Source organism: Oncorhynchus gorbuscha, linkage group LG16, assembly GCF_021184085.1.
Source record: "Oncorhynchus gorbuscha isolate QuinsamMale2020 ecotype Even-year linkage group LG16, OgorEven_v1.0, whole genome shotgun sequence".
Classification (NCBI taxonomy): domain Eukaryota; kingdom Metazoa; phylum Chordata; class Actinopteri; order Salmoniformes; family Salmonidae; genus Oncorhynchus; species Oncorhynchus gorbuscha.
In genome coordinates, this window is record NC_060188.1 from 94,540,665 (window position 1) to 94,562,062 (window position 21,398).

Consider the following 21,398-nt stretch of genomic DNA (forward strand, 5'->3'; position numbering starts at 1 on the left):
CCAGCTACCCACTATCACACACCTCATATCCAGCTACCCACTATCACACACCTCATATCCAGCTACCCACTATCACACACCTCATATCCAGCTACCCACTATCACACATCTCATATCCAGCTACCCACTATCACACACCTCATATCCAGCTACCCACTATCACACACCTCATATCCAGCTACCCACTATCACACATCTCATATCCAGCTACCCACTATCACACACCTCATATCCAGCTACCCACTATCACACATCCCCCTATCCAGCTACCCACTAGCACACACCTCATATCCAGCTACCCACTATCACACATCTCATATCCAGCTACCCACTATCACACATCTCATATCCAGCTACCCACTATCACACATCTCATATCCAGCTACCCACTATCACACACCTCATATCCAGCTACCCACTATCACACATCTCATATCCAGCTACCCACTATCACACATCTCATATCCAGCTACCCACTATCACACATCCCCTATCCAGCTACCCACTATCACACATCCCCTATCCAGCTACCCACTATTACACACCTCATATCCAGCTACCCACTATCACACATCCCCTATCCAGCTACCCACTATCACACACCTCATATCCAGCTACCCACTATCACACACCTCATATCCAGCTACCCACTATCACACACCTCATATCCAGCTACCCACTATCACACATCTCATATCCAGCTACCCACTATCACACACCTCATATCCAGCTACCCACTATCACACACCTCATATCCAGCTACCCACTATCACACATCTCATATCCAGCTACCCACTATCACACACCTCATATCCAGCTACCCACTATCACACATCCCCCTATCCAGCTACCCACTATCACACACCTCATATCCAGCTACCCACTATCACACATCCCCTATCCAGCTACCCCCTATCCAGCTACCCACTATCACACACCTCATATCCAGCTACCCCCTATCCAGCTACCCACTATCACACACCTCATATCCAGCTACCCACTATCACACATCCCCCTATCCAGCTACCCACTATCACACACCTCATATCCAGCTACCCACTATCACACATCCCCTATCCAGCTACCCACTATCACACACCTCATATCCTGCACCATTTTGTTTCTCTATACTAATACAGAAGAGAGCTCAGAGTACATCCTCCGAGCCTTTTCTTCACAGGCCTTGCTGCCTTGTCTTCACAGGACCAGCCTTATCAGATATCTACTACAATGCCACTACAGACTATAGTACTGCTGTCATATCTACAGACTATAGTACTGCTGTCATATCTACTACAATAATACTACAGACTATAGTACTGCAGTCATATCTACTACAATGCCACTACAGACTATAGTACTGCTGTCATATCTACTACAATACCACTATAGACTATAGTACTGCAGTCATATCTATAGACTATAGTACTGCAGTCATATCTACAGACTATAGTACTGCAGTCATATCTACTACAATAATACTACAGACTATAGTACTGCTGTCATATCTACTACTGCAGATCCTTCTGTAGCTCAGTTGGTAGAGCATGGCGCTTGTAACGTGGCGCTTGTAACGCCAGGGTAGTGGGTTCGACCACCCATACGTAGAATGTATGCACACATGACTGTAAGTCGCTTTGGATAAAAGCGTCTGCTAAATGGCATATATTATTATTACTACAATACTACTACAGACTATAGTACTGCAGTCATATCTACTACAATAATACTACAGACTATAGTACTGCAGTCATATCTACTACAGACTATAGTACTGCAGTCATATCTACTACAGACTATAGTACTGCAGTCATATCTACTACAATAATACTACAGACTATAGTACTGCTGTCATATCTACTACAGACTATAGTACTGCAGTCATATCTACTACAATAATACTACAGACTATAGTACTGCTGTCATATCTACTACTGCAGATCCTTCTGTAGCTCAGTTGGTAGAGCATGGCGCTTGTAACGTGGCGCTTGTAACGCCAGGGTAGTGGGTTCGATCCCCGGGACCACCCATACGTAGAATGTATGCACACATGACTGTAAGTCGCTTTGGATAAAAGCGTCTGCTAAATGGCATATATTATTATTACTACAATACTACTACAGACTATAGTACTGCAGTCATATCTACTACAATAATACTACAGACTATAGTACTGCAGTCATATCTACTACAATAATACTACAGACTATAGTACTGCAGTCATATCTACTACAATAATACTACAGACTATAGTACTGCTGTCATATCTACTACAGACTATAGTACTGCAGTCATATCTACTACAATAATACTACAGACTATAGTACTGCTGTCATATCTACAGACTATAGTACTGCAGTCATATCTACTACAATAATACTACAGACTATAGTACTGCTGTCATATCTACTACAGACTATAGTACTGTAGTCATATCTACTACAGACTATAGTACTGCAGTCATATCTACTACAGACTATAGTACTGCAGTCATATCTACTACAATAATACTACAGTCTATAGTACTGCTGTCATATCTACTACAGACTATAGTACTGCAGTCATATCTACTACAATAATACTACAGACTATAGTACTGCAGTCATATCTACTACAGACTATAGTACTGCAGTCATATCTACTACAATAATACTACAGACTATAGTACTGCTGTCATATCTACTACAATAATACTACAGACTACAATACTAACAGTGGGCTAACTGCTTTGTTCAGGGGCAGAATGACAGATTTGTATCTTGTCAGCTCGGAGATTTGAACTTGCAACCTTCCAGTTACTAGTCCAACGCTCTAAACCATTACAATACTAACCCTAACCGCTTTGTTCACTCAGAACCACCATTTGTATCTGTCAGCTCGGGATTTGAACTCTAACCACCAGGGTACCCTGCCCAACGCTCTAACCATTAGGTTACCCTGCCGCCTCTACACTCTAACCACCAGGGTACCCTGCCGCCTCACACTCTAACCACCAGGGTACCCTGCCGCCCTTCTACACTCTAACCACCAGGATACCCTGCCTCCTCTACACTCTAACCACCAGGGTACCCTGCCGCCTCTGCACTCTAACCACCAGGGTACCCTGCCGCCTCTACACTCTAACCACCAGGGTACCCTGCCGCCTCTACACTCTAACCACTAGGTTACCCGCCGCCTCTACACTCTAACCACCAGGGTACCCTGCCGCCTCTACACTCTAACCACCAGGATACCCTGTGTGAACCATGCTGAATAGGTGTGGTCTAAGGCTTAAGAGGGTGTGAACCATGCTGAATGGGTGTGGTCTAAGGCTTAAGAGGGTGTGAACCATGCTGAATGGGTGTGGTCTAAAGCTTAAGAGGGTGTGAACCATGCTGAATAGGTGTGGTCTAAGGCTTAAGAGGGTGTGAACCATGCTGAATGGGTGTGGTCTAAAGCTTAAGAGGGTGTGAACCATGCTGAATGTGTGTGGTCTAAAGCTTAAGAGGGTGTGAACCATGCTGAATAGGTGTGGTCTAAAGCATAAGAGGGTGTGAACCATGCTGAATGGGTGTGGTCTAAGGCTTAAGAGGGTGTGAACCATGCTGAATGGGTGTGGTCTAAAGCTTAAGAGGGTGTGAACCATGCTGAATGGGTGTGGTCTAAGGATTAAAAGAGGATGTGAACCATGCTGAATGGGTGTGGTCTAAAGCTTAAGAGGGTGTGAACCATGCTGAATGGGTGTGGTCTAAGGCTTAAGAGGGTGTGAACCATGCTGAATGGGTGTGGTCTAAAGCTTAAGAGGGTGTGAACCATGCTGAATGGGTGTGGTCTAAAGCTTAAGAGGGTGTGAACCATGCTGAATGGGTGTGGTCTAAGGCTTTAAAGGGTGTGAACCATGCTGAATGGGTGGAGACAAAGGAGAGCTCTCCAGTAGGTAACAAAACATTCAAAGGCCATTTTCTCAAAAGTGCGGTTACAAGTTTGTCAACTTTCCAAGCGGAATTACGTTCCCATTGTTCCTTATATACATATTTGTAGATCTGCGTCTCTACTTTTATCGAATATAAAATAAAAACACAAATTCATATTTTGCTACGTAAGACCGAATCCAAATCTATTCGGTCACAATTGAGCTCAGGTGCATCCTGTTTCCATTGATCATCCTTGAGATGTTTCTACAACTGGATTGGAGTCCATCTGTGGCAAATTCAAATTCATTGGACATGATTTGGAAAAAACACAAACCTGTCTATATAAGTTCCCACAGTTGACAGTGCATGTCAGAGCAAAAACCAAGCCACGAGGTCGGAGGAGGAGAGCTCCGAGACAGGATTGTGTCAAAGGGCACAGCTCTAGGAAAGGATAGCAAAACATTTCTGCAGCATTGAAGGTCCCCCAATAACACAGTGGCCTCCATCATTCTTTAATAAAATGTACTGCGTTGGACAGTCCTCCCCTTCCTCCTCTGAGGAGCCTCCACTGGTTCCAACCTAACATTCATACATATTTATAACCTCACCAACTTTAAACATCAGCTGTCAGAGCAGCTTACCGTTCGCTGCAGCTGTACACAGCCCATCTGTAAATAGCCCATCCAACCAACTACCTACCTCATCCCCAGATTTGTTTTTGTTTTTCTGCTCTTTTGCTCACCAGTATCTCTACTTGCACATCATCATTTAAACATCTATCACTCCAGTGTTAATCTGCTGCATTGTAATTATCTCGCCACTATGGCCTATTCATTGCCTTACTTCCTTACTCCATTTGCACACACTGTATACACATGTTTCTACTGTGTTATTGACTGTATGTTTGTTTACTCCATGTGTAACTCTGTGTTGTTGTTTGTGTTTATCTTGGCCAGGTCGCAGTTGTAAATGAGAACTTGATCTCAACTGGCCAACCTGGTTAAATAAAGGGTTAGGGTTATATATATATATATATATATATATATATATATATATATATATATATATATATATAAATATATATATAAATACCTGGTTAAATAAAGGGGAAATAAAAATAAATACATGTAAAATAATTCTGACAGCAGAAACATGAGCAGGTAGAAACATGGCTCCCAAATCCCACAAATGCATAAACTTTAGAGAGTCACCTTTCAGGCTTTCATCTTCTGTAGAGCAGGGACATGAACCCCCTCTCTTCTCATTCCCCTCCCTCCCCCTCCCTCCCCCTCCCCCTCCCTCCCCCTCCCTCCCTCCTTCCTCCCTCCCTCCCTCCCTCCTCCCTCCCTCCCCCTCCCTCCCTCCCTCCCTCCCTCCCCCTGCCTCCCCTGCCTCCCTCCCTCCCTCCCTCCCCCTCTCTCTCTCTGTGTCCTCCTATTCGTTATGAGGGAGATGAGAGAAAGACGCGATCCTCTCTGCAAGGTGCTAATGTGAGTAATACATGCAGAAAGTATTGTCTGCGCCCCAATGACACCCTATTCCTATGTAGTGAACTACTTCTGATGAGGGTTCCATAGGGTTCTGGTCTAAAGTAGTGCACTATATAGAGAAGAGATCATTCTGTGTTGTTCTGTCTCACTTTAGTACGACAGAAGACAAACAGCAGTTCATGTCATTGCACACAAAATAGTTTCAGACAAACTTAGCAGAGATACAAAGTTTGGGAAATTCATTTATTTTTTATTTTTAATAAATGTAATTTGAAAAAACACTTCACATTAAGACATTGTCATGTAAGCAACAAAAGGTGGTGTCTGGCTGGTACCTTTCCCCCAAACTCTCCACTACAGAGGACTAGTCTCTTCTAGTACAGACAGACAGTCAGTGAAATAGTACAGACTGAACAAAGACCAGAGAAAGGCTTTGGGGTGTGGTGGCTCACAGATAGAATAAAGAGGAATCAGGGGGATACAGAGAGATGGAAACAGAGGAGTAGGGGGAACAGAGGAGTAGGGGGAACGGGGGGGATACAGAGAGATGGAAACAAAGACCAGAGAAAGGCTTTGGGGTGTGGTGGCTCACAGATAGAATAAAGAGGAAACAGGGGGAAACAGAGAGATGGAAACAGAGGAGTAGGGGGAACGGGGGGGATACAGAGAGATGGAAACAGAGGAGTAGGGGGAACGGGGGATACAGAGAGATGGAAACAGAGGAGTAGGGGGGAACGGGGGGATACAGAGAGATGGAAACAGAGGAGTAGGGGGAACGGGGGATACAGAGAGGGAAACAGAGGAGTAGGGGGAACGGGGGGGATACAGAGAGATGGAAACAGAGGGGGAGTAGGGGGGAACGGGGGGGATACAGAGAGATGGAAACAGAGGGGGAACGGGGGGATACAGAGAGATGGAAACAGAGGAGTAGGGGGAACAGGGGGGGGATACAGAGAGATGGAAACAGAGGAGTAGGGGGGGGGATACAGAGAGATGGAAACAGAGGAGTAGGGGGAAATGGGGGGAATACAGAGAGATGGAAACAGAGGAGTAGGGGGAACAGAGGAGTAGGGGGAACGGGGGGATACAGAGAGATGGAAACAGAGGAGTAGGGGGAAATGGGGGGAATACAGAGAGATGGAAACAGAGGAGTAGGGGGAACAGAGGAGTAGGGGGAACGGGGGGGGATACAGAGAGATGGAAACAGAGGAGTAGGGGGAACGGGGGAATACAGAGAGATGGAAACAGAGGAGTAGGGGGAAATGGGGGAATACAGAGAGATGGAAACAGAGGAGTAGGGGGAACGGGGGGATACAGAGAGATGGAAACAGAGGAGTAGGGGGAATGGGGGGGGAATACAGAGAGATGGAAACAGAGGAGGGGGGAACAGAGGAGTAGGGGGAACAGGGGGGATACAGAGAGATGGAAACAGAGGAGTAGGGGGAACGGGGGGAGATGGAAACAGAGAGAGGGGGAAACAGAGGAGTAGGGGGAAGGGGGAAACAGAGGAGTAGGGGGAAGTAGAGAGATGGAAACAGAGGAGTAGGGGGAACAGAGGGATACAGACAGATGGAAACAGAGAGTGGGGAACGGGGGGAATACAGAGAGGTGGAAACAGAAGAGTAGGGGGAAACAGAGGAGTAGGGGGGAACGGGGGGGATACAGACATGAAAACAGTGGATAGGGGAAACAGAGGAGTAGGGGGGAACGGGGGGGATACAGAGACATGAAAACAGAGGAGTAGGGGAACGGGGGGAATACAGAGAGGTGGAAACAGAAGAGTAGGGGGAAACAGAGGGATACAGAGAGATGGAAACAGAGGAGTAGGGGAAACAGAGAGGCTACAGAGTGATGGAAACATAGGAGTAGTGGGGAACAGGGGAGATACAGAGAGATGGAAACAGACGGGGGATACAGAGAAATGGAAACAGAGGAGTAGGGGGAAACAGAGGAGTAGGGGGAACGGGGGGGATACAGAGAGATGGAAACAGAGGAGTAGGGGGAACAGAGGAGTAGGGGAGAACGGGGGGGATACAGAGAGATGGAAACAGAGGAGTATGGGGGAACAGAGGAGTAGGGGGAACGGGGGGGATACAGAGAGATGGAAACAGAGGAGTAGGGGGGAATGGGGGGAACAGAGAGATGGAAACAGAGGAGTAGGGGGAACAGAGGAGTAGGGGGAACGGGGGGATACAGAGAGATGGAAACAGAGGAGTAGGGGGAATGGGGGGAATACAGAGAGATGGAAACAGAGGAGTAGGGGGAACAGAGGAGTAGGGGGAACGGGGGGATACAGAGAGATGGAAACAGAGGAGTAGGGGGGAACGGGGGAATACAGAGAGATGGAAACAGAGGAGTAGGGGGAATGGGGGGAATACTGAGAGATGGAAACAGAGGAGTAGGGGGATGGGGGGATACAGAGAGATGGAAACAGAGGAGTAGGGGGAATGGGGGAATACAGAAGATGGAAACAGAGGAGTAGGGGGAACAGAGGAGTAGGGGAGAACGGGGGGATACAGAGAGATGGAAACAGAGGAGTATGGGGGAACAGAGGAGTAGGGGGGAACGGGGGGGGAGAGAGATGGAAACAGAGGAGTAGGGGGAATGGGGGGATACAGAGAGATGGAAACAGAGAGTAGGGGGAACAGAGGAGTAGGGGGACCGGGGGGGAAAGATGGAAACAGAGGAGTAGGGGGAATGGGGGGAATACAGAGAGATGGAAACAGAGGAGTAGGGGGAACAGAGGAGTAGGGGGGAACGGGGGGATACAGAGAGATGGAAACAGAGGAGTAGGGGGAACGGGGGTATACAGAGAGATGGAAACAGAGGAGTAGGGGGAATGGGGGAATACTGAGAGATGGAAACAGAGGATAGGGGGAACGGGGGGATACAGAGAGATGGAAACAGAGGAGTAGGGGGAATGGGGGGAATACAGAGAGATGGAAACAGAGGAGTAGGGGGAACAGAGGAGTAGGGGGAACGGGGGGATACAGAGAGATGGAAACAGAGGAGTAGGGGGAACGGGGGAATACAGAGAGATGGAAACAGAAGAGTAGGGGGAAACAGAGGAGTAGGGGGAACGGGGGGAATACAGAGGAGTAGGGGGAACGGGGGGGACAGAGAGATGGAAACAGAGGAGTAGGGGGAACAGAGGGATACAGACAGATGGAAACAGAGGCGAGTGGGGAATGGGGGGAATACAGAGAGGTGGAAACAGAAGAGTAGGGGGAAACAGAGGAGTAGGGGGAACGGGGGGGGGATACAGAGACATGAAAACAGAGGAGTAGGGGGAAACAGAGGAGTAGGGGGAACGGGGGGGATACAGAGACATGAAAACAGAGAAGTAGGGGGAACGGGGGAATACAGAGAGGTGGAAACAGAAGAGTAGGGGGAAACAGAGGGATACAGAGAGATGGAAACAGAGGAGTAGGGGGAAACAGAGAGGCTACAGAGTGATGGAAACATAGGAGTAGTGGGGAACAGGGAGATACAGAGAGATGGAAACAGAGGAGTAGGGGGAACGGGGGGATACAGAGAAATGGAAACAGAGGAGTAGGGGGAAACAGAGGAGTAGGGGGAACGGGGGGATACAGAGAGATGGAAACAGAGGAGTAGGGGGAAACAGAGGAGTAGGGGGAACGGGGGGATACAGAGAGATGGAAACAGAGGAGTAGGGGGAAACAGAGGAGTAGGGGGAACGGGGGAATACAGAGAGGTGGAAACAAAGGAGTAGGGGGAACAGAGAGGCTACAGAGGGATGGAAACAGAAGTAGGGGGAATGGGGGGAATACAGAGGGGTGGAAACAGAGGGTAGGGGGAACGGGGGAGATACAGAGAGATGGAAACAGAGGAGTAGGGGGAACAGAGGAGTAGGGGGAAGGGGGAACAGAGATGGAAACAGAGGAGTAGGGGGGAACGGGGGAGATACAGAGAGATGGAAACAGAGGAGTAGGGGGAACGGGGGAGATACAGAAGGTGGAAACAGAGGAGTAGGGGGGGGGAGATACAGAGAGATGGAAAACAGAGGAGGAGATAGGGGAAACAGAGAGGGGGAAACAGAGGGATACAGGTGGAAACAGAGATAGGGGGGAAACAGAGGAGTAGGGTGGAACAGAGGAGTAGGGGGAACGGGGGGATACAGAGAGATGGAAACAGAGGAGTAGGGGGGAACAGAGGAGTAGGGGGAACGGGGGAGATACAGAGAGGTGGAAACAGAGTAGGGGGAACGGGGGGATACAGAGAGATGGAAACAGAGGAGTAGGGGGGAACGGGGGATACAGAGAGATGGAAACAGAGGGGGAACAGGGGGAATACAGAGAGGTGGAAACAGAGGAGTAGGGGGAAACAGAGGAGTAGGGGGAAACAGAGGGATACAGAGGGATGGAAACAGAGGAGTAGGGGGAATGGGGGGAATACAGAGGGGTGGAAACAGAGGAGTAGGGGGAACGGGGGGAGATACAGAGAGATGGAAACAGAGGAGTAGGGGGGGGAAGAACAGAGAGATGGAAACAGAGGAGTAGGGGGAACGGGGAGATACAGAGAGATGGAAACAGAGGAGTAGGGGGAACGGGGGAGATACAGAGAGATGGAAACAGAGGGTTGGGGGAACGGAGGGATACAGAGAGATGGAAACAGAGGAGTAGGGGGAAACAGAGGGATACAGAGAGGTGGAAACAGAGTAGTAGGGGGAAACAGAGGAGTAGGGGGAACAGAGGAGTAGGGGGAACGGGGGAGATACAGAGAGATGGAAACAGAGGAGTAGGGGGAACAGAGGAGTAGGGGGAACGGGGAGAACAGAGAGGTGGAAACAGAGGAGTAGGGGGAATGGGGGAGATACAGAGAGGTGGAAACAGAGGAGAGGGGGAAACAGAGGAGTAGGGGGGGGGAGATACAGAGAGGTGGAAACAGAGGAGTAGGGGGAACAGAGGAGTGATACAGAGAGATGGAAACAGAGGAGTAGGGGGAAACAGAGGAGTAGGGGGAACGGGGAGATACAGAGAGATGGAAACAGAGGAGTAGGGGGAAACAGAGGAGTAGGGGGAACGGGGAGATACAGAGAGATGGAAACAGAGGAGTAGGGGGGGGGAAGAACAGAGATGGAAACAGAGGAGTAGGGGGAACGGGGGAGATACAGAGAGGTGGAAACAGAGGAGTAGGGGGGAACGGGGGAATACAGAGAGATGGAAACAGAGGGTTGGGGGGAACAGAGGAGATACAGAGAGATGGAAACAGAGGAGTAGGGGGAAACAGAGGGATACAGAGGGGAAACAGAGTAGTAGGGGGAACAGAGGAGATGGAAACAGAGGAGTAGGGGGAACGGGGGAGATACAGAGAGATGGAAACAGAGGAGTAGGGGGAACAGAGGAGTAGGGGAACGGGGGAGATACAGAGAGGTGGAAACAGAGGAGTAGGGGGAATGGGGGAGATACAGAGAGGTGGAAACAGAGGAGTAGGGGGAAACAGAGGAGTAGGGGGAACGGGGGGAGATACAGAGATGGAAACAGAGGAGTAGGGGGAACAGAGGAGTAGGGGGGAACGGGGGAGATACAGAGAGATGGAAACAGAGGAGTAGGGGGGAACAGAGGAGTAGGGGGGAACGGGGGAAACAGATGGAAACAGAGGAGTAGGGGGGGGGGAGATACAGAGATGGAAACAGAGGAGTAGGGGGAACGGGGGAGATACAGAGAGGTGGAAACAGAGGAGTAGGGGGAACGGGGAGATACAGAGAGATGGAAACAGAGGGTTAGGGGGGAACGGAGGAGATACAGAGAGATGGAAACAGAGGGATACAGAGAGGTGGAAACAGAGGGGGAAACAGAGGAGTAGGGTGGAACAGGGAAGGGGGAAGGGGAGATACAGAGAGAGAAACAGAGATGGAAACAGAGGAGTAGGGGGAAACAGAGGAGTAGGGGGAACGGGGGGATACAGAGAGATGGAAACAGAGGAGTAGGGGGAACGGGGGGTAGAGATGGAAACAGAGGGAGGGGGAACAGGGGGGAATACAGAGAGGTGGAAACAGATAGGGGGAAACAGAGGAGTAGGGGGAAACAGAGGGATACAGAGGGATGGAAACAGAGGAGTAGGGGGAATTACAGAGGGGTGGAAACAGAGGAGTAGGGGGTCAGAGAGATGGAAACAGAGGAGTAGGGGGAACGGGGAAGATACAGAGAGATGGAAACAGAGGAGTTACAGAGAGGTGGAAACAGGAAGAGGGAGATACAGAGGAGAAACAGAGGGTTGGGGGGACGGAGGAGATACAGAGAGATGGAAACAGAGAGTAGGGGGAAACTTTGTTATAGGGGGTCTAGGGGGCGGGGGGAGATACAGAGAGATGGAAACAGAGGATGTCGGGGGGAGATCAGAGAGGTGGAAACAGAGGAGTAGGGGGAATGGGGGAGGAGAGGTGGAAACAGAGGAGTAGGGGGAAACAGAGGAGTAGGGGGGGGGAGATACAGAGAGGTGGAAACAGAGGAGTAGGGGGAACAGAGGAGTAGGGGGGAACGGGGAGATACAGAGAGATGGAAACAGAGGAGTAGGGGGAAACAGAGGATCGGGGAGATACAGAGAGATGGAAACAGAGGAGTAGGGGGAAACAGAGGAGTAGGGGGAACGGGGGAGATTTCGGGGAAGATACAGAGAGATGGAAACAGAGGAGTAGGGGGGAACGGGGGAGATTGGAAACAGAGGAGTCAGAGAGATGGAAACTGACAGAAGATGGAAACAGAGGAGTAGGGGGAAACAGAGGGATACAGGTTTGAAGAGATGGAAACAGAGGAGAGGGGGAACAGAGGAGTAGGGGGAACGGGGGAGATACAGAGAGGTGGAAACAGAGGAGTAGGGGGAATGGGGGAGATACAGAGAGGTGGAAACAGAGGAGTAGGGGAAACAGAGGAGTAGGGGGAACGGGGGAGATACAGAGAGGTGGAAACAGAGGAGTAGGGGGAACAGAGGATAGGGGGAACGGGGAGATACAGAGAGATGGAAACAGAGGAGTAGGGGGAAACAGAGGAGTAGGGGGAACGGGGGAGATACAGAGAGATGGAAACAGAGAGTAGGGGGAAACAGAGGAGTAGGGGGAACAGGGGAGATACAGAGAGATGGAAACAGAGGAGTAGGGGGAAACAGAGGAGTAGGGGGAACGGGGGAGATACAGAGAGATGGAAACAGAGGAGTAGGGGGAACGGGGGGATACAGAGAGATGGAAACAGTAGAATAAAGAGGAAAGACAGAGGGGGGAAGATGGAGAGAGAGGACTTTGTTACGGTCTGCCACATGTCATTACCAGGAAGAGGGAGATAGAGGGAGAGAGGAGGGAGATAGAGAGAGAGAGAGGACTTTGTTATGGTCTGCCTCATGTCATCACCAGGAAGAGGGAGTAGAATTGTAAAAAAATGTCTAAATCCCCATTTCCCTCTTTCACACTGACAAGGGAAGGGGGATGGTTTGAAGAAGCCATGAACTGACAGACGAAAAGGAGGAGGAGGAAAGGGGAATGGGCTGGGGGTTAGACTGCATACCAAACAACCAGAGAGACCAAACAAGCAGAGAGAACGATACACAGAGAGAGAGAGAGAGAGAGAGAGACGCAGAGAGAGATAGAGAGAGAGAAAGAGAGAGAGAGAGAGAGAGAGTGAGAGAAACAAGAGAGAGAGAGAGAGAGAGAGAGAGAGAGAGAAACAAGAGAGAAGAGAGAGAAACAAGAGAGAAACAAGAGAGAAGAGAGAGAGAGAGAGAAACAAGAGAGAAGAGAGAGAGAGGAGAGAGAGAGAGAGAGAGAGGAGAGAGAGAGAGAGAGAGAGAGAGAGAGAGAGAGAGAGAGAGAGAGAGAGAGGAGAAGAGGAGAGACAGAGAGAGAGACAGAGAGAGAGAGAGAGAGAGAGAGAGAGAGAGAGACAGAGAGACAGAGAGAGAGACAGAGAGGAGAGGGGAGACAGAGAGGGAGAGAGAAACAAGGAGAGGGAGGAGAGGGGGAGGGGGAGAGGGGAGAGGGGGAGGGGGGAGAGGGGAGAGGAGGAGATGGGGAGGGGGAGGGGGAGAAGTGGGGGAGAGGGGGAGAGGGGGAGAGGGGGAGAGGAGGGAGATGGGGAGGGGGAGAAGGGGAGAGGAGGATTGGGGTTAGGCTGCATCCCAAACGACAACACCCCAGACAGCCACATAAAAACAGCCTGTCAGTAAAAGATCTCCGTCAAACATGAGGAAATGAGCAGCACAGCTCCCGAAACGGTGCCCAGGCACTACAACGTGACCAATATATTCAATGTGTCAGGCTGGACCTCTTCTCCTCCTCCTCCTCCTCTGACCTCTCCTCCTCCTCCTCCTCCGCCTCCTCCTCCTCCTCCTCCTCCTCCTCCTCCTCATCATCCTCCTCCGCCTCCTCCTCCTCCTCCTCCTCTGCCTCCTCCTCCTCCTCCTCCTCCGCCTCCTCCGCCTCCCTCCTCCTCCTCCTCCTCCTCCTCCTCCTCCTCCTCCTCCTCCGCCTCCTCCTCCTCCTCCTCCGCCTCCTCCTCCTCCTCCTCCTCCTCACTCTGGAGGACAAAGCCTGGGAATCTGGGCTTGAGTGCCAAATGACGACCCGTTCACCTACATTTGACCTGCCTGCCTTCGGATGCACCCCAGGTTACTGAGATTGATACAGGGAGGGGACACATGCTGCCCTGTGGCCTGACATTTACCTTCTGATCCATTCAGACAGCGATCTGGGATGTACCATTCAGACAGCGATCTGGGATGTACCATTCAGACAGCGATCTGGGATGTACCATTCAGACAGCGATCTGGGATGTACCATTCAGACGGTGATCTGGGATGTACCATTCAGACAGCTGTGATATCTACCATGGGATGTACCATTCAGACACTGCTGTGATCTGCTGGATGTACCATTCAGACAGCGATATCTCTGGGATGTACAGCATTACCATGACACTGACTGTAGCCCACTACGGCTGTGATATCTACCATGGGATGTACCATTCAGACTGCTGTATCTGGGATGTACCATTCTGACAGCGATCTGGGATGTACCATTCAGACAGCCCACTACATCTGGGATGTACCATTGACAGACAGCCACTACGGCTGTGATATCTACCATGACTGACTGACTGTAGCCCACTACAGCTGTGGGATGTACCATGATTCTGTAGACACGGCGATCTGGGATGTACCATTCATCTACATGACTGACTGACTGTAGCCCACTGGGATGTACCATTCAGACAGCGATCTGACTGGATGTACCATTCAGATATCATGACTGACTGTCTGGGATGTACCATTGACTGACAGCGATATCTGGGATGTACCATTCTACCATGAGACAGCCCATCTGTGGATGTACCATTCTGACTGACAGCGATCTGGGATGTACCATTGACTGACTGTAGCCCATCTGGGATGTACCATGACTGACTGACTGTAGACTACGGCTGTGATATCTACCATGACTGACTGACTGTATCTGTGATGTACCATTCAGACAGCGATCTGGGATGTACCATTCAGACAGCTGACTCTGGGATGTACCATTCTGACTGTGACAGCTGTGATATCTCTGGGATGTACCATTCAGACTGACTGCGATCTGGGATGTACCATTCAGACAGCGATCTGGGATGTACCATTCAGACAGCGCCCACTCTGGGATGTACCATTCACTGACTGTGGCCCATCTTTGGGATCTACCATTCTGACTGTGGACAGCTGTGATATCTACCATGACTGACTGGGATGTGACCATTCTGTGACATGACGATCTGCTGGATGTACCATTCAGACAGCGATATCTCTGGGATGTACCATTCAGACAGACGCCCATCTGTGATATCTACCATGACTGATGTGATATACCATTCAGACAGCTGTGATATCTCTGGGATGTACCATTCAGACATGACTGATCTGGGATGTACCATTCAGACAGCTGTGATATCTCTGGATGTACCATTCATGACTGAGCTGTGGCCCACTACGGCTGTGATATCTACCATGACTGACTGACTGTGACCCACTACGGCTGTGATATCTACCTGGATAGTACCTGTGATATCTACCATGACGACTGACTGTGGATACCATGACTACTACGGCTGTGATATCTACCATGACTGACTGACTGTAGCCCACTACGGCTGTGATATCTACCATGACTGACTGTAGCCCACTACGGCTGTGATATCTACCATGACTGACTGACTGTGACCCACTACGGCTGTGATATCTACCATTCTGACTGACTGTAGCCCACTACGGCTGTGATATCTACCATGACTGACTGTAGCCCACTACGGCTGTGATATCTACCATGACTGACTGACTGTGACCCACTACGGCTGTGATATCTACCATGACTGACTGACTGTGGCCCACTACAGCTGTGATATCTACCATGACTGACTGTAGCCCACTACGGCTGTGATATCTACCATGACTGACTGACTGTGGCCCACTACGGCTGTGATATCTACCATGACTGACTGACTGTGGCCCACTACGGCTGTGATATCTACCATGACTGACTGTAGCCCACTACGGCTGTGATATCTACCATGACTGACTGTAGCCCACTACGGCTGTGATATCTACCATGACTGACTGACTGTGGCCCACTACAGCTGTGATATCTACCATGACTGACTGACTGTGGCCCACTACAGCTGTGATATCTACCATGACTGACTGACTGTGGCCCACTACAGCTGTGATATCTACCATGACTGACTGACTGTGACCCACTACGGCTGTGATATCTACCATGACTGACTGTAGCCCACTACGGCTGTGATATCTACCATGACTGACTGACTGTGGCCCACTACAGCTGTGATATCTGCCATGACTGACTGTGTGACAGTGCCCTGCCCAATATATTCACTGTGATAGGCTGGACCGTATAAATAGAATAATAGGCTGGACCATAGAAATACAATGATAGACTGGAACATAGAACTATAATGATAGACTGGACCATAGAAATATAATGATAGACTGGACCATAGAAATACAATGATAGACTGGACTATAGAAATATAATGATAGACTGGACCATAGAACTACAATGATAGACTGGACCATAGAACTACAATGATAGACTGGACCATAGAACTACAATGATAGACTGGACCATAGAAATACAATGATAGACCGGACCGTAGAAATACAATGATGGACTGGACCGTAGAACTACAATGATAGACTGGACCATAGAACTACAATGATAGACTGGACCATAGAACTACAATGATAGACTGGACCATAGAACTACAATGATAGACTGGACCATAGAAATATAATGATAGACTGGACCATAGAAATACAATGATAGACTGGACCATAGAAATATAATGATAGACTGGACCATAGAACTACAATGATAGACTGGACCATAGAACTACAATGATAGACTGGACCATAGAACTATAATGATAGACTGGACCATAGAAATATAAGATAGAAATAGAAATAATGATAGACTGGACCATAGAAATACAATGATAGACTGGACCATAGAACTACAATGATAGACTGGACCATAGAATTACAATGATAGACTGGACCATAGAACTACAATGATAGACTGGACCATAGAAATATAATGATAGACTGGACCATAGAAATATAATGATAGACTGGACCATAGAAATATAATGATAGACTGGACCATAGAAATATAATGATAGACTGGACCATCGAAATATAATGATAGACTGGACCATCGAAATATAATGATAGACTGGACCATCGAAATATAATAATGGACTGGAGCGTAGAAATAGAATGATAGACTGGACCATAGAACTACAATGATAGACTGGACCGTAGAAATACAATGATAGACCGGACCGTAGAAATACAATGATGGACTGGACTGTAGAACTACAATGATAGACTGGACCATAGAACTACAATGATAGACTGGACCATAGAACTACAATGATAGACTGGACCATAGAACTACAATGATAGACTGGACCGTAGAAATACAATGATACCGTAGAAATACAATGACCCAATGATAGACCGGACCGATAGACTGGACCATAGAAATACAATGATAGACCGGACCGTAGAAATACAATGATAGACCGGACCGTAGAAATACAATGATAGACTGGACCGTAGAACTACAATGATAGACTGGACCGTAGAAATAGAATGATAGACCGGACTGTAGAAATATAATGATAGACTGGACCGCTCCCTCTTCTCCCTCTCTAGAAGGACAAAGCCTTGGAATCTGACCAAAGGTTGTGTTCAATAGGTACATAATGGACCAAGCAGTATGAAAACAGAAAACGGGGAGGTAGTAGCACTATGTGAACTTGTCCAATAAGAAAAGCTTGTTTTCCGCTGCAACACGTTTTGCTACGGCGTGCCCTAATGAACATGACCCACTGTGAGGGTACAGAAATCAATGCCCTGGGGAATTAATCAATTCTGATTAATTTATTCAGACAGCATCCTTTTATTCTAAGTCAAAAATTAGTCACACACAGGGGACCCGCGTTTGTTCCTACATTATAAATGATGACCCGCGTTTGTTCCTACATTATAAATGATGACCCGCGTTTGTTCCTACATTATAAACGATGACCCGCGTTCGTTCCTACATTATAAATTATGACCCGCGTTTGTTCCTACATTATAAATGATGACCCGCGTTCGTTCCTACATTATAAACAAAGACCACCGTTTGATCCTACATTATAAATGATGACCCGCGTTTGTTCCTACATTATAAATGATGACCCGCGTTCGTTTCTACATTATAAATGATGACCCGCGTTCGTTTCTACATTATAAATGATGACCCGCGTTTGTTCCTACATTATAATTGATGACCCGCGTTCGTTCCTACATTATAAACAAAGACCACCGTTTGTTCCTACATTATAAATGATGACCCGCGTTCGTTCCTACATTATAAACAAAGACCACCGTTTGTTCCTACATTATGAATGATGACCCGCGTTCGTTTCTACATTATAAATGATGACCCGCGTTCGTTTCTACATTATAAATGATGACCCGCGTTCGTTCCTACATTATAAATGATGACCCGCGTTCGTTTCTACATTATAAATGATGACCCGCGTTCGTTTCTACATTATAAATGATGACCCGCGTTCGTTCCTACATTATAAATTATGACCCGCGTTTGTTCCTACATTATAAATGATGACCCGCGTTCGTTCCTACATTATAAACAAAGACCACCGTTTGATCCTACATTATAAATGATGACCCGCGTTTGTTCCTACATTATAAATGATGACCCGCGTTCGTTTCTACATTATAAATGATGACCCGCGTTCATTTCTACATTATAAATGATGACCCGCGTTCGTTTCTACATTATAAATGATGAACCACGTTCGTTTCTACATTATAAGCGAAGACCACCATTCGTTCCTACATTATAAACAAAGACCACCGTTAGTTCCTACATTATAAACAAAGACCACCGTTCGTTCCTATATTATTTTTAAAATATTTTTTTTAACCTTTATTTAACCAGGCAAGTCAGTTAAGATCAAATTCTTATTTACAATGACGGCCTACTCCGGACAAACCCAGACGACGCTGGGCCAATTGTGCACCGCCTTATGGGACTCCCAATCACGGCCTGTTGTGATAACAGAACTTGAGGTAACACAACTTGAGGTAACAGTACCTGAGGTAACAGAACTTGAGGTAACAGAACATGAGGTAATAGAACATGAGGTAATAGAACCTGAGGTAACAGAACCTGAGGTAACAGAACTTGAGGTAACAGAACATGAGGTAATAGAACCTGAGGTAACAGAACCTGAGGTAACAGAACTTGAGGTGACAGAACTTGAGGTGACAGAACTTGAGGTAACAGAACCTGAGGTAACAGAACCTGAGGTAACAGAACTTGAGGTGACAGAACTTGAGGTGACAGAACTTGAGGTAACAGAACTTGAGGTAACAGAACTTGAGGTAACATTACAAATGTCATATTATGAGGTAAAAGAACTTGAGGTAACATTACAAATGTCATATTATGATGTAACAGAACTTGAGGTAACAGAACTTGAGGTAACAGAACCTGAGGTAACAGAACTTGAGGTAAAAGAACTTGAGGTAACAGAACTTGAGGTAACAGAACTTGAGGTAACATTACAAATGTCATATTATGATGTAACAGAACTTGAGGTAACAGAACTTGAGGTAACAGAACCTGAGGTAACAGAACCTGAGGTAACAGAACCTGAGGTAACAGAACTTGAGGTAACAGAACTTGAGGGAACAGAACTTGAGGTAACAGAACCTGAGGTAACAGAACTTGAGGTAAAAGAACTTGAGGTAACAGAACTTGAGGTAACAGAACTTGAGGTAACATTACAAATGTCATATTATGAGGTAACAGAACTTGAGGTAACAGAACCTGAGGTAACAGAACCTGAGGTAACAGAACTTGAGGTAACAGAACCTGAGGTAACAGAACTTGAGGTAACAGAACTTGAGGTAACAGAACTTGAGGTAACAGAACCTGAGGTAACAGAACTTGAGGTAAAAGAACTTGAGGTAACAGAACTTGAGGTAACAGAACTTGAGGTAACATTACAAATGTCATATTATGAGGTAACAGAACTTGAGGTAACAGAACCTGAGGTAACAGAACCTGAGGTAACAGAACTTGAGGTAACAGAACCTGAGGTAACAGAACTTGAGGTAACAGAACTTGAGGTAACAGAACTTGAGGTAACAGAACCTGAGGTAACAGAACTTGAGGTAACAGAACTTGAGGTAACAGAACTTGAGGTGGTGCTCTTTCAAAAACAAAATGCACTGGATCCAAAATGGCACTGTATAGGCAAGATAAAATGAGGTAAAAAAATACCTTCCTTCCTTCTAGTTATAAATATTAATCGTTCAAGAAATCAAGACATGTTAGTGATCTGATCTTCACACCGACACCCAACACAACATACAACTGACATAATTAAAACATTGATAAATACCTGGAACAAACCGTGTATATATGGGACTCAATTTGAACCTCCAGTACATGCAATGCTTACCAACAACGTTATGAGACCATGTGGTGTAGAACAGGGATCATCAACTAGATTTAGCCGTTGGTTTATGTTTTACTTGAGCGGATGGTGAGTTAATATGATATAATAATATAATGGGCGGGAACATAATAACAAATCCTTTGTAAACTAGAAATTTACCCGCGAGAAGCCACAAACAGATTTAATATTTGACTAAAACATTAATAGTTTCAAACCTTGCTTATATTTTTATACGATCACATATATACAGTGGGGCAAAAAAAGTATTTAGTCAGCCACCAATTGTGCAAGTTCTCCCACTTAAAAAGAGGAGAGAGGCCTGTAATTTCCATCATAGGTTAGTTACACTTCAACTATGAGAGACAAAATGAGGTAAAAAAATCCCGAAAATCACGTTTTTTGCCCCACTGTATATATGAGTGGGGAAATACTTTGAAACTGATTTCCAAAATAATATCTCGTAGAGTTGACTTGCTGGTGTTTTTACAATCTTTAATTTTTGTTCGGGAAAACTTGGAATGGGGGTCAAATAAAAGAGTCCAGTCGTGGGAACCTCTAGAATCGCTTTTTTTGGTGTAATATTATGAGTACTTTGGTCTAAGTCTAGCTCGTAGTCAAAGATTCAAACCTGGGTTAAGGTACTATTTAAAAATAATTTCAAATGCTTTAGTTGTGCCTTGATGAACCTTGTCTGATACGACGGATTCACACCTCAAAAAAAAAAACCCTGTCCATCTGGCACTTCAGGCAGACTATGGCAAACACATACAACAAAACATCTCAAATACTATTTGAACCCAGGTCTGAAAAGTTCCTGTTTTCTGACCCTGGCTCTGTCCTTTGTCTAGTCTGTATCTCAAATGGCACCCTTTCCCCTATTCCCCCGAAGTGCACTACGTTTGACTGCTCTTTGCGGCTGTGCAGAAGTGAGATATGATCTATGTGCTGATATCTGTTCATTACAGTCCAGT

At 47.2% G+C, this 21,398-nt stretch overlaps 1 protein-coding gene across 1 annotated transcript in view; it reads right to left on the bottom strand.

Moving 5' to 3' along the window:
• dcc (DCC netrin 1 receptor) overlaps window positions 1-21,398 on the bottom strand; it is a 670,683-nt gene that overhangs the window by 446,498 nt on the left and 202,787 nt on the right. The gene's annotated exons all lie outside the window — the stretch shown is intronic.